The following is a 14,467-nucleotide window of genomic DNA, read 5'->3' as shown; positions in this document are numbered from 1 at the left end:
TAGAATGAGGGTCTTTGCGTTGAAATGCCACCTTTCTGTAAATCACTGTTTTTGTGTGTGCAGAGAGCATGTCCTGGGTTTTATTAGCTTACTGAGCTCACTGGGCAGAATGAGAGTCTCATGCCACTGCTGTTTTATTGTCTGGGGCCTGTCTCAGGCTTCTGCTGCATGGTTTTGTTGCTAAGCAAGCCTGCTTTTTTGAGTAACCATTAACTAACAGGAGTTCTCCCATGTTTTTCCTACTTACAATGCCCTAGTGGGACTAAGTATTTAACCACCTACTTTGTCCCTTTCCTCTGTCCCTGTCAGTATCACTGGTGGAGAAGCCTTGGGGAGCTGCTTAGGATGAAACTGTGCTCATGATGCTGCAGGACTGACGAAGCCAGTGCTGGAGCCAGACCAGCAGCCATTAATGAGCAAACTGCAGGGGCCTGGATGGGCCCCTTGGTGATCCACAGAGGCCCTGCACCTGCCCCTACACTCACAGCTTGTTTTAGGCCTGGGAGGTTTTGCTGGATTCTTACCGGCAAACGTGTGTGTGCTCAGCCACTTCAGTCATGTCTTACTCTTTGTGATCCTGCGGACTGTACCCCACCAGGCTCCTCTGTATGGGATTCTCCAGGCAAGACGACCATAGTGGGTTGCCATGCCCTCCTCCAGGGGATCTTCCCGACCCAGGGATCGAGGCCGCATCTCATGTCTGCTGCACTGGCAGGCGAGCTCTTTACCACTAGCGCCACCTGGGCATTCATACTGGAGGACTCTCCAGATGGGCCATCGGTTCCAAGGCAAGGACAGTGGAGGGAGCAGAACCTCTCCTTGGACAGCCCTTGCTGGTCCCTTCACTGGAAACCGCATTTATGGAGCTCTGATCCTGAGTGGGACATTGTACTGAGTAGCTCATTCCCATTATCCCATTTAAAAGTCACAACAGCCTAGCAGTCAGCTATTAAAGCTGCTTTTTTTTTTTTTTTTACAGAGGAGGAAACCAAGCCTCATACATGGTTGCTGCTCACCTAAACCAGAGCAAAGGCTCATGGATGTCTTACTCCACTGGCCTAGTCTAAGGCTTCACTCTGGAAATGCTGCCCACGTGCAGTATAAATGTTATCTTGTGCACCAGGTTCTTGCCCTGGCAGTGGGTTTCGAAGGTCACCTGGTCCTCCCATCATAGATCCTGCCGCAGTGAGAGCCAAGCCGAGGCTGGGAGCTGATCTGCTCAGCCCAGCTCTGTGCTCTGTGCTCCTGTGAGGCCAGCTCTTGCCGGGCAGCGGGGCCACCTCCAGGCCCTGGGCGGCTGCCGTCCAGCAGCTTGGCTGATGGCATGGCGCTGAGAGTCTGGAAGGTGCAGATGCCACAGTGATGGGACTGAGTGAGTGCCCAGCCAGGTGACAGAGTGACAAAACCGGTAAATTATACAGCAGGCACTGTTAGCTGACGCGTACGAACAGCACGTACCGAGAATTTTACCTGTGTCATTTCATTTAGTCTTCCCAGCAACCTTGGAAGTCATTTATCCAAGGTTATCTGATGGAGAAGAGCATTAAGCCAAAGCCCCGGTCACTCCAGAGCTCATGCTCACACTGCTGTGCTGGGCAGGTAAACAAACAAGAAAACCCACACAGCTCCGCCTTTGCCATCAGTGGCCACCAGCCCGTCTGGCGTCATCAGAGCTGGGGCCTTTCCAAAGCCCTAGCCCTGGGCCATCCAGTGCAGTAGCCCCTGGCCACATGCCACCCTTGAGCTCATGACATAAGGGTGGCTGGCCTGAAATAAGCTGTGCTATTGGCGTCAATGACACCCAGAGTTTAGGGTTTAGCACAGAAAAATAAATGTATAATATCTCACTATTAATATTTTAATATTGATTGCAGTTTTCAATGATATACTGCAATAGTCCACAACATTTCTGGCACCGGGGACCGGTTTCATGGAAAACAGTGTCTCCATGACATGGACCGAGGAGGTGGAGGGTGGTTCAGGTGATAATGTGAGCTATAGGGAGCGATGGGGAGGAACAGATGAAGCTTTGCTTGTGTGCTACTCACCTCCTGCTTTGTGGCCTGGTGGTTGGAGACCCCCAATATATTGGGTTAAATAAAATACATTCTGAAAGTAAATTTCAGTTGTTTCTTAAATTTTTTAGCATGCCTACTACAAAATTCTTCCAGAGCTATCTAAGATGCTGCCTCCTGGGCTGCAGTCCTCATTTTGCCATAAATAAAACTTAACACCATCCAAGGAGCAGTGGCTTCGCGGGCACAGGAGGGCCGAGAGGAGCTACTCCACGTTCAAGGTCAGGAGGGGTGGCGGTGAGGAGATACCTCTCGTCCAAGGTAAGGAGCAGCGGCTGTGCTTTGCTGGAGCAGCTGTAAAGAGATACCCCACGTCCAAGGTAAAAGAAACCCAAGTAAGACGGTAGGTATTGTGAGAGGGCATCAGAGGGCAGACACACTGAAACCATAATCACAGAAAACTAGTCAATCTAATCACTAGGACCACTGCCCTGTCTAACTCAATGAAAATAAGGCATGCCGTGTGGGGCCACCCAAGACGGGCAGGTCATGGTGGAGAGGTCTGACAGAATGTGGTCCACTGGAGAAGGGAATGGCAAACCACTTCAGTATTCTTGCCTTGAGAACCCCATGAACAGTATGAAAAGGCAAAAAGATAGGACTCTGAAAGATGAACTCCCCAGGTCGGTAGGTGCCCAATATGCTACTGGAGATCAGTAGAGAAATAACTCCAGAAAGAATGAAGGGATGGAGCCAAAGCAAAAACAATACCCAGCTGTGAATGTGACTGGTGATAGAAGCAAGGTCCGATGCTGTAAAGAGCAATATTGCATAGGAACCTGGAATGTTAGGTCCATGAATCAAGGCAAATTGGAAGCAGTCAAATAGGAGATGGCAAGAGTGAACGTCAACATTCTAGGAATCAGCGAACCAAAATGGACTGGAATGGGTGAATTTAACTCCGATGACCATTATATCTACTACTGCGGGCAGGAATCCTTTAGAAGAAATGGAGTAGCCATCATGGTCAACAAAAGACTCTGAAATGCAATACTTGGATGCAATCTCAAAAATGACAGAATGATCTCTGTTCGTTTCCAAGGCAAACCTTTCAATATCACAGTGATCCAAGTCCATGCCCCAACCAGTAACACTGAAGAAGCTGAAGTTGAATGGTTCTATGAAGACCTACAAGACCTTTCAGAACTAACACCCAAAACAGATGTCCTTTTCATTATAGGGGACTGGAATGCAAAAGTAGGAAGTCAAGAAACACCTGGAGTAACAGGCAAATTTGGTCTTGAAGTACGGAATGAAGCAGGGCAAAGGCTAATAGAGTTTTGCCAAGAGAACACACTGGTCATAACAAACACCCTCTTCCAACAGCACAAGAGAAGACTCTACACATGGACATCACCAGATGGTCAACACCGAAATCAGATTGATTATATTCTTTGCAGCCATAGATGGAGAAGCTCTATACAGTCAGCAAAAACAAGACCGGGAGCTGACTGTGGCTCAGATCATGAACTCCTTATTGCCAATTTCAGACTGAAATTGAAGAAAGTAGAGAAAACCACTAGACCATTCAGGTATGACCTAAATCAAATTCCTTATGATTCTACAGTGGAAGTGAGAAATAGATTTAAGGGACTAGATCTGATAGATAGAGTGCCTGATGAACTATGGACGGAGGTTCGTGACCTTGTACAGGAGACAGGGATCAAGACCATCTCCATGGAAAAGAAATGCAAAAAGCAAAATGGCTGTCTGGGGAGGCCTTACAAATAGCTGTGAGAAGAAGAGAAGTGAAAAGCAAAGGAGAAAAGGAAAGACACAAGCATCTGAATGCAGAGTTCCAAAGAATAGCAAGGAGAGATAAGAAAGCCTTCCTCAGCCATCAGTGCAAAGAAATAGAGGAAAACAACAGAATGGGAAAGACTAGAGATCTCTTCAAGAAAATTAGAGATACCAAGGGAACATTTCATGCAAAGATGGGCTCGATAAAGGACAGAAATGGTGTGGACCTAACAGAAGCAGAAGATATTAAGAAGAGGTGGCAAGAATACACAGATGAACTGTACAAAAAAGATCTTCACGACCCAGATAATCACGATGGTGTGATCACTCACCTAGAGCCAGACATCCTGGAATGTGAAGTCAAGTGAGCCTTAGAAAGCTATGAACTTTGTTCATCACTATGAACAAAGCTAGTGGAGGTGATGGAATTCCAGTTGAGCTATTTCAAATCCTGAAAGATGATGCTGTGAAAGTGCTGCACTCAATATGCCAGCAAATTTGGAAAACTCAGCAGTGGCTACAGGACTGGAAAAGGTCAGTTTTCATTCCAATCCCAAAGAAAGGCAATGCCAAAGAATGTTCAAACTACTGCATAATTGCACTCATCTCACATGCTAGTAAAGTAATGCTCAAAATTCTCCAAGCCAGGCTTCAGCAATATGTGAACCATGAACTTCCTGATGTTCAAGCTGGTTTTAGAAAAGGCAGAGGAACCAGAGATCAAATTGCCAACATCCACTGGATCATGGAAAAAGCAAGAGAGTTCCAGAAAAACACCTATTTCTGCTTTATTGACTATGCCAAAGCCTTTGACTGTGTGGATCACAATAAACTGTGGAAAATTCTGAAAGAGATGGCAATACCAAACCACCTGCCCTGCCTCTTGAGAAACCTATATGCAGGTCAGGAAGCAACAGTTAGAACTGGACATGGAACAACAGACTGGTTCCAAATAGGAAAAGGAGTACGTCAAGGCTGTATATTGTCACCCTGCCTATTTAACTTCTATGCAGAGTACATCATGAGAAACGCTGGGCTGGAAGAAGCACAAGGTGGAATCAAGATTGCTGGGAGAAATATCAATAACCTCAGATATGCAGATGACACCACCCTTATGGCAGAAAGTGAAGAAGAATTAAAAAGCCTCTTGATGAAAGTGAAAGAGGAGAGTGAAAAAGTTGGCTTAAAGCTCAACATTCAGAAAACTAAGATCATGGCATCTGGTCCCATCACTTCATGGGAATTAGATGGAGAAACAGTGTCAGACTTTATTTTTGGGGGCTCCAAAATCACTGCAGATGGTGACTGCAGCCATGAAATTAAAATACACTTACTCCTTGGAAGGAAAGTTATGACCAACCTAGATGGCATATTGAAAAGCAGAGACATTACTTTGCCAACAAAGGTTCATCTAGTCAAGGCTATGGTTTTTCCTGTGGTCATGTATGGATGTGAGAGTTGGACTGTGAAGAAAGCTGAGTGCCGAAGAATTGATGCTTTTGAACTGTGGTGTTGGAGAAGACTCTTGAGAGTCCCTTGGACTGCAAGGAGATCCAACCAGTTCATTCTAAAGGAGATCAGTCCTGGGTGTTCTTTGGAAGGAATGATGCTGAAGCTGAAACTCCAGTACTTTGGCCACCTCATGTGAAGAGTTGACTCATTGGAAAAGACTCTGATGCTGGGAGAGATTGGGGGCAGGAGGAGAAGGGGATGACAGAGGATGAGATGTCTGGATGGCATCACTGACTCAATGGACATGAGTCAGAGTGAAATCTGGGAGCTGGTGATGGACAGGGAGGCCTGGCGTCCTGCAATTCATGGGGTCACAAAGAGTCGGACACGACTGAACGACTGACTGAACTGAACTGAACTGATCTACAAAATTTAAAACTACATGCATGACTCCCATTATATTCCTATTGGAGGGTGTTGATCATGACCCAAGTTCAAGTAGGCTGCTGATGTACCAGCTATAGGGCAGGAAATGCTCCCTGGTCGTCTTTGGAGCCCGTTTAAGCCCAAGGCTGTGCTCCAAGGCAGCGACCACCGCCAGCATTCTGGATGCAGCCCTCATACACATGATCCCACTGCCTCCTCCTCCATGCACCCTCTCGGCAACCCGGACACAAAGCCGGCTTCTCATGAAATGCTGTTGGTGGAGCCACAGACAACTGCTGTCACCAGCCTCATGCAGAGCAGGAAACCAAGGCTCCTTTTTTGAGAGATGCGAAAACTGAAGCTTAAAGGGATTAAAAAAAAAAAATCACTCTAGTTCACATGGCTGACGAGAGGTGAGGCCAGTAAAAGCACTGGTGTCTCCATAACCAAAGCCCCCACTACCCGAGATAACCATGTGAGTGGTGGGGACTGGAAGGGGTGAGCCTGGAGGCAGGGGCTCCCTGGGGGCCTCTAGGTGTTCATAGTAACAAGACCAAGAGTAAACAAGGTAGAGGCTGGGGGAGAGGCGGGCAAAGAGCTGGAGGGCGAATGGGGATCTGGGAAGCTGAGAGCCCAGGGCATTGACAGGAGCAGAACTGAGGACACAATAGACGTGGAGAGGAGACAGGACGGGGCGTGGGGAGGGCTGGGCCACACTGGTCACCAGAGTTGGCCTCCGATGGATCGGCTGGGAGTCCTGGTCCCCTTATGCCGAGGCCCCCACGGAGTCCCAGGGGAGAAGCAAGGAGGAAACCTGAGCTGCGGTTGACAAGCTCTGCTCCTGATCAGTTGCTGATCCTCATGAGGGCTAATTAGCTTTGCATAAACTATCCCTGTGGGTAATGACCGTCTGGATAAACACTCAAGGGGTGCTGAGGGGGCCTAGAGGGTCACGGGAGGAACTTGGAACATCCTCAGACTCAAGGAGGACGGGGACTTCTGAGTCAGGCAAACCTGGGCCCCTGTCCTGGCTACAGCCAGTCACCAGCTCTAGGACTCTGCGCTTAACCTGGCTGAGCTCAGCATCCAGATGTGTAAATCAGGGCTGATAACAGCAGCAGCCTGAAAGAGTCCATAAGACGCAGTGAGTGTTTACGGACAGTGCTCACATCCTGACATCACCAGAAGGGTGTAGAATGAGAGTCTGCTCCTCCCTCCCAGGCTCTCTCCTGCCCCCGCCCCTCCTTCCCGCACAGCCCAGCTGTCACACTCACCCCGCACCCGCTGGGCATCATTTCTGGGACCTGCAGGCAGCTCTCCATGAGCATTCTCATACCACCCTGTGAAGTAAGATTTTATTCTTAATATGAGTCTTATTTGATAAATGAGAAAACAGATTCAGAGCAGTGATATCAAATCACACAGCTGGTGAGGGACAGCATGGGACTGAAACCTAGCCTGTGGGACTCCAACACCCTGTGATCTTTGCTTTCCCAGCTCACACGCAGCCCAGGCCAAATCTCCCTGCAGGGCTGTCTGGGGCCAGGCAGATCCACCTGGCTGTCTGTAGCTGGAGGCTGATCCGGGGCTGGACAGCACACTCCTCCCACCTCCATCTGTCCTGGACCAATCCCTACCCTTCCCATAGTAAATACACAGCTTCAGGGGCTCCCCAGGTGCAGACAGCACTGCATGGAGACACAAGCCCTTTAAACAGGCGATTTATGGGCTTCCCTGGTGGCTCAGATGGTAAAGTGTCTGCCTGCAATGCAGAAGACCTGGGTTCAATCCCTGGGTTGGGAAGATCCCCTGGAGAAGGAAATGGCAACCCACTCCAGTACTCTTGCCTGGAAAATTCCATGTACTGAGGAGCCTGGTAGGCTATAGTCCATGGGGTCGCAAAGAGTAGGACACGACTAAGCGACTTCACTTTCACTTTACGGGCCTGACACACAGATCTGTACAAGCAGCACCAAGATCAGTGTTAATGCCTCCCTGACTAAGATTATACCCTTGAGCAGCTCCTTCCCCTTGGAGAGACCTGGGGCTCTGTCCCGTCAGTTACCCAGATATGGAGTCAGCTCACATCAGGGCCTGGGGAAGGCAGGATGAAACGGTGGGCTGTGCCAGGCTGGCGTGGACTCCGTGGGTCTCCTTTAAGATTCAACACTCCAGTTCTGCCACTTTCCCTCTCTGCACCTCAGCTTCCTCATCTGAAAGGTGGAAGTAATAACAGCACAGGCTCATATGGTTGTCCTGTGGGCCAAGTTAACATACGGAAAGAGCGTAGGACAAGGCCCCCAACACGTGCGTTAATCAACCAGCATGTGATAGTAGCAGTTAGTAGCTTAAATGCACTCGTCCCTCCCCCCCCTACCCCAGCCACTCCGCTGTCACAGCATCCCACCTCCACGACTCACATACCTTCTCCTGGAACCCTGCCCTCACTCTTCATGGGCACTGACTCGGAGGCCTCAGGGTGAGACCCCAGGGATGGTTGAATTTCTCAGGGGCCTCTGGAAACCAGAGCAGCTTTGGGGGCCCAAAGGGAAGTTCAGAGAAGCTAAGTTACTCAACAGCTGCTGAAGGTGAGGACCCCAGGATGCATTTACTGTTAGGTGACTGAATCCTTCTCCCAGGGCCCCCAGATCTCAGTCAGAACCCACCACTGGGATTGCTGGCTGTGGAAGGGGACGCACTCATCTGCTCCAAGTAGACCCCCAGCCTATCAGCCTGACCACTGCTACCCATCAGTAGAGAGACTGTGCATTCATTCATTCATTCATTCAATGATTCTTAAGGGAGATAAGAGATGAACGTAAACGAAGCACTCTTTGTCCTCTGGAATTTTATAACCTGTTTCTTACACTATTGTTTCTGGGGTCCTGACCTTCACTAGCTGCTCTGATGAAGGTCAGCGTGGAGGAATTAGGTTGGACCTCAGGAAGAACTTTGGGAGGAGGGACAGTTCATTGCAATGGTTATAGGCGCAGACTCTGAGAATGACAGACCTGGGATTGCACCACAGCTCCAAGGCTCAGCAGCTGCACGTCCTCAGGCAAGTAGCTAAACCTCCCTGAGCACCACATCCCTCACCTGAGAAGTGGAGAGAACAGCATCTGCTCTGTCTGGGGGAGAGCCTGGCTCAAGGTGAGTGCTCACTTCAGAGCAGCCTTTATTCTCAAGCAGACAGTCGGGCTTTGGGGAAAGAACCAGGCACACCCCGACTCCACTGCTTATGGACTCATTTGACCTCTCTAGAGCTTCGGTTTCCTCATCAGTGAAATGAGGAAAACACAGCTTGACCCTTGGGAGGGGACTGGGGGAGGAGGTGGGGAGGAGGAGGCAAATTGGAACCTGGAGCACCAAACCCAGGTCTACTCTCCCCCATGGGAACTATCAGCTCCCCCTCCTCCTCTGTCTCCACCTTGGTGTCTCCACCCTCCACTCCATGTAGGGTGGAATAGAGGGGGAGTGCAAAGATGAAGTCTCAGTCATAGCCCAGTCCAGGGGTTGATGCCTCAGTTCCCTGCCAAATGTTGTCTAGTCTCTGGGGCCCCCTCCAGTGACAGGGGGCTCACCCCCTTCCCCCACCCCTGAGAGGGCAGCAGGAACCCCAGGGCACCAGAGGGGACAAGGCAAGCAGCCCTGAGCCTCCACCACCTCCAGACACCAGCCCTGCAGGGCACAGCCGACCCAGGGCACATCCTGAGAGGAGGAGGAGTTTTCCTCGGTAACTCCAACTGCAACAGGAGAGAGGGAATCCCTGTGTTAGAGAGACGGTCATGAAAAAAAAAAAAAAGGAAAAAAAAATAATAAAGCAAAAGGAAATCTAAACTCTCCTGGGAAATGACAGGACCCATTTGTCAACTTCTCTTTGAAACATCTGGGAAAATTATACCTTAACCACAGTGTCTCTTCAACTATCGATTGAGGGGTTGATGGAGCCATTAGTCCAAGGCCTGCAAGGCAGAGCCTCAGCCCCTAGCTGTGACGTCTGGGGGCGGGGGTGGGGGGCAGCGGGCACCACGTGCAGGGAACACTCTTCTCCAGGAACTCCTCCAGCTCTGCCCAAGATCACTGAGTGGTCCTGGGAAATCCCACTCTCTCTCTGGGGCTCCTCTCGTCCTTGTTCCTAAAGGATGAGACCAAGGGGTCTCGATACTTTGTCCAGATCTAAGCTGCTGTTCCGGATCTGAAATGGACAAGGGGGAGGGAAGGGGCAGACAAGAGACAGGACGAGAAGCTGTGGATGGGAAAGACCAGAGGTGCTGCCTCGGTGCCCATGACCTCCCCCCAACCCTGGCTCCTGGGTCCTGACTGCCCTGGAGGCTTCGCCCTCCACCAGGAACCCTGAGGCCATCCTCTGTCCCCCCTTCTCCCTCCCCGCAGCCCACATCAAGTCCAGCTCGTTTCACCTCCCCAAACCACTGTCGTCATCCTGTTTCCCTAGCTTCACTGCCTCTTTCCACTCCATCATCTCCCATCTGGACCTTTCCTCAGCCTCCTTCTCACCCTGTACCCACGTTTCGCTCCTGTCCAGAGGCTGCAAAAAATGATTCACCACAGAGATCTGCTCAGACCTCTCGAACTCTGGCAGTTCCCCAGTGCTCTCAGGAGGACACAACTGCTCCCCACAGGGGGGCCCAGCCCAGCCCCCCACCTCTAGCCTCACCTGCTTCCTCCTTTCCCATCACACCTTCATCCAGCCTCAGGCACCACCACTTAAGCCTTGACTTCACCACCCCTCCCCTGCCACCTCAGGGCCTTTGCACATGCTATTCCCATGGCCTGGAACACACCTCTTCCCAGTCTCCCCAGAGTTTCCCCTCCTGTCCTCAGGGAAGCACTCCTCAACCTTCCTGCCAAAGCCAAATGCTGGCACAGGCTCCTGAGCCCTGGGAACCTCGTCCTGGGCACACTGGTCACAGGACAGTCTCCAGGTCAAGTTTGGGAAGTGTCTGTGCCCACATTGGTCTGTGAGCTCAGGCCCAGGTGGTGTCATTGCTTTGCTCACTGCTGTAGCCCCCAGAAAAGGGCCTGGCACGTTGTAGGTGCCCAGTAAATACTGGTGGGAGGAAGGGATGCAGGAAGAAGAATTGGTGGAGTTTGCTGTGTTCAGAGAAGGTGCCTGGAAAGCAAAACAGCACCACAGGATGAAAGGAGGGGTCACCCGGGACCCTGAGCCACAGCCAGGGACTCGGGGGAATGCCATTCAGCCAGGAGCCCCGGGACCCTGAGCCACAGCCAGGGATTCGGGGGGATGCTATTCAGCCAGGAGCCCTGGGACCCTGAGCCACAGCCAGGGACTCGGGGGGATGCCATTCAGCCAGGAGCCCCAGGACCCTGAGCCACAGCCAGGGACGCAGGGGATGCCATTCAGCCAGGAGCCCTGGGACCCTGAGCTACAGCCAGGGCCTTGGGGGGATGCCGTCTTCAGCCAGGACGCCCTTGCATCTGCAGTGGGGACTGAGGATGGGTGTCACTCTGAGAAACACTTTCCTCCTGAGCTGAGCCCACTGTTCATGGACACATCCAGGGCTTCCTGCCAATCCCTCCACTCACTGGGGACTCTCTTTTGGATGAAAGTCATGTTCACAAACACCCAGCCTCAGCCCCAGAGCAACAAAGAAGGACCTGCATTTTGCCGATGTGTGTGCAGGCAAGAGGGTGTCACTTAGGGATCCCTGTGTAAATAATAGGTCCATCCACAGAGGACCCTTCAGTCCTGCCCATGGATACGCTCCATGCTGAGCACCAACCCCTGTGCCCTTCAGTCCTGCCCATGGATACGCTCCATGCTGAGCACCAACCCCTGTGCCCTTCAGTCCTGCCCATGAATACGCTCCATGCTGAGCACCAACCCCTGTGCCCCACCAGCCCCTGGGCTGGTGTCCCTCCCAGACTCATGTGGATCTGGCAGCTCCCTCTCCTCTTCTCTGAGAACATCACTTATAGCTCATGAAGACTGAGGTTGTAATGTAAAGGTCATTTGTGTGTCTCCAACAAGCAGGGGCCGCAGGGCTCCTCGGATCCCAGAGATTCTGGAAAGGAGAGGAAAATACTAAGATGAAAAATCAGAGGGAGCACAGAGGAAATAGGACGTGCAAGGGAGATTAATCCACTCCTCAGACATGAAAGAAATATGTTCAATTATATTTTATTGCATTTCATTGGAATGTACACGTCATTCTTAGCTGCCTGCAAGCCTCAGATTACCCAGCGAGAAAGCGAAATGAAAGACAAGAGAATAAAAACACGGACAAAGAAGCTCCTGAAATTGGAATCATTAAGAGAGAAAAATAAAAACCAGACTTGAGACAAAGCAGTCTCTTGGCGCCAAGGCGCTCTGAGTACATCAGGTCCCCAAAGCCACAGAGCCCAGTGCCAGCTGCCTACCAGTCCTGCAGTTCTGACCACTGGCATCCGGGAAAGGCCCAGGCCGGATCAGGAGGCTCAACTGTCCTAGAGCTACTCCTCACGTGCACTGTGACCTAGGGCAGGTCCCTGACCCTCTCTGAGCCTCAGTCTCTAAGGATGAAATGAGAGGCCTGAACCATAGACCTTCAGAAGCAATGGGAGGAGAGATGAGAGGTTAATGAAAGAAAGTCAGAGCTCAGAGGACCCCACCGACCTTCCCTAGGGGCTACATTGTGTCCCCCAACCCTTCATATATTGAAGCCCTACCTAATCCCCAGTTTGGCTATACATGGAAATGGGCCTTTAAAGAGGTAACTAAGGTTAAATGGGGTCATAAGTGTGGGGACCCAATCCCATATGACAGGTGTCCTTATAAAAAGAAGAAGAGACACCAGGGGTGTGCACACAGAGAAAAGGCCACATGAGGACCCAGAGAGAAGACAGTCATCTGCCACCCAGGGAGAGAGACCTCAGGGGATATGATCCCACCAGCTCCTTCATCTTGGACTTCCAACCTCCAGAACTGCAAGAAAATAAAGTTCTGTTGCCTAGGCCACCCAGGATGGTATTCTATTACGGTAGCCCTAGCTGACTAATACTCCTCAATAAGACCCACAGTAGTTCTGAACCAAAGGTACCCAATAATCAGGATGACATGCTGAGGGCAGGTGGACAGTGGTGGATGTTAGCACTTTCTCCTGACCCTCATGCTCCTTCCGTCTTTACCAACATCCCAGCACCTGTGCAGTCTGTGCCTCGCCCGTCAAAACTGCACACAGGAAAGGCCCTGAAATCTCCTCTCACTGCAGAGTGATTGGCTGAGGAGGAGGAAGGAGCAGGTGCCTGGTCCCCCAGGCTTGGTGGCATCTTCCAGGTTCTAACAAAAGGGCACTAAGAATCTCAGGCAGCAAAGAAGGAAAACTTTGGTGAAGGGGACCCTCCAGATACCTGGCCACCCTCAAGAGCAGAAAATCATGGAAAAGCAAGGAGCTCACGAGGGACTGTGAGTGGAAATTTCAGCTGCTGCTGCTGGAGTGTGTGTGTGAGAGAGAGAGAGAGAAAGAGAGAGATAAAGACAGAGACAGAGGGAGGGAATGGTACATCAGAAATAACACAGAATGGGAGGAGACTCAGGCAACTGTTTTATCCCTGGTACCAATGATCAAGCCTCTTCAGCTGCCCAGAGCAGGAGTGAGGCTCCCAGATGGCCTCTGGAGACACAGTAAAGAACCAGACACAGCCCTGGGCCAGAAGGGCCGACAGCCTGGCTGAGGCCCCACCATGTCAGGACAAAGTACCACTGTTCTAGGCCCTGGGAATGCAACGGTACAGCCACGAACAAAACGCAAAGATCTCTGCCTTTGTGGCAAACTGTGGCCAACATTTATTGAGCACTCAGTGCATTCCAAGCACTATGCTAAGCCCTTTGCATGACTGATCTACAAATTAGGTATCATCACTCTCTTCACTTTACAGATGAGGAAACTGAGGTTCAGCGAGGTTACGTATGTTGTCCCATGTCCCAGCCAGTGAGTAAGTACTGGCGTCAGGATTCAGATCCTGACTGGTCTGATCCCGTTTATTTTCTGAACACAACATTATTAGTACTCTTAGAAACCTCATTGTTATTTCATTATCACTATTAAGAGAGACACCCCCATTAGCCTGGAATCAGGATGCTCATGATGATAATTGCTGCTGGTTACTGAGCTGGATCAACCACATGCCCCTTGCTCCACTCAACATTTTACATCAGCATCACATTTGAGAGCCTAGGAGGTGGGAGTTTCTTCATTCCTGTGGCATAGATGAGGAAACTCAGACTCAGAGACACTAAGGTGTGTGAATATTCCAGCAACTAATGAGGGGTTAAGCAGGGATTTGCATCTAAGAGTAGCTCCAAAGCCCTTAATTGAGGTCAAGAGGGTTAAGTAACTGAAGTAATTGAACTCACCTATTGACACTTGCACAGACAGATATCTTGCAGTGGTCAATTAGATAATGTTCTGATGTCAGCATGCACAATCCCTGCTTCTTGCTGCCAAGTACCATGCCCTTTGTCACCCCCGTATCAGTCGCTCCCTGAGCTGTGACGGTTAGCACATGCTGATACAGTCTCAAAGATGAAGTGAGGGCATCTATTGCAAACACCACGAGTCTGAAATAGCTGGAAGTGTGGACGCTTTAGTTTTTTGTAAGCCATGTCAAAACATTCCTAGGGTGGGGGTGGGTGAGCAGAATGAGGAAAAGGGACTCGATCACAAGTACACCAGTCCAGGAAGCTTCTGTGTGCCCGGGAGTCTGAGACTCTACTCCCCTAATAGAGACCCCAGGGCAGCCAGAAAGCACCAGTA

The sequence above is a fragment of the Bos indicus genome, chromosome 2 (genome assembly GCF_029378745.1).
Source record: "Bos indicus isolate NIAB-ARS_2022 breed Sahiwal x Tharparkar chromosome 2, NIAB-ARS_B.indTharparkar_mat_pri_1.0, whole genome shotgun sequence".
Taxonomy (NCBI): domain Eukaryota; kingdom Metazoa; phylum Chordata; class Mammalia; order Artiodactyla; family Bovidae; genus Bos; species Bos indicus.
This window is presented reverse-complemented; position numbering follows the sequence as displayed.